Source organism: Frankliniella occidentalis, unplaced genomic scaffold (genome assembly GCF_000697945.3).
Source record: "Frankliniella occidentalis isolate FOCC.00 unplaced genomic scaffold, Focc_3.1 Scaffold71, whole genome shotgun sequence".
In the NCBI taxonomy this organism is placed as follows: Eukaryota; Metazoa; Arthropoda; class Insecta; order Thysanoptera; family Thripidae; genus Frankliniella; species Frankliniella occidentalis.
The window spans coordinates 380,733-381,257 of NW_026267201.1; positions in this window are offsets into that span (position 1 = coordinate 380,733).

Genomic DNA, 525 nt, shown 5'->3' on the forward strand with positions numbered 1-525 from the left:
GAAGCCTCTACATCCGCTACCGGTCAGCCCCCGCGGTAATCCACTCCACTCACCCCAACGCTTTGCCGAGCAGCACCTCGGCCTGGGAGGTGAGCGTCTCGGCGATGAAGTCCTCGTTGAAGGCGTCCGCCACGGTGCGCCACTTGCGGCCGCCAGGGAGCACGATGGGCCGGGGAAGTGGCGTGAGGGGGAAGCTGGGGCGCTCCAGGCTGAGCTTCTCCGTCTGCAACAAGCCAGGGGCTTAGGGCTCGACGGCAACGCGGTACCTGCGCCGTTGGGGTGATTCGGCCGCCGGGGCGCCGTCAAGATATGCAGTCCTGTTGCACTCCGGTGTCGGGCGGGGCGGCCCGCCCCACCGGGGCCCTCGCCTGCGGAGTGGGCAGTCCCGCTGCATCCCGGTGTCGGACGGGACGGCCTACCCCAACGGGGCCCTCGCCTGCGGAGTAGGCTGTCCCGCAGCACCCAGGTGTCGGGCGGGACGGCCTACCCCAACGGGGCTCTCGCCTGCGGAGTAGGCAGTCCCGC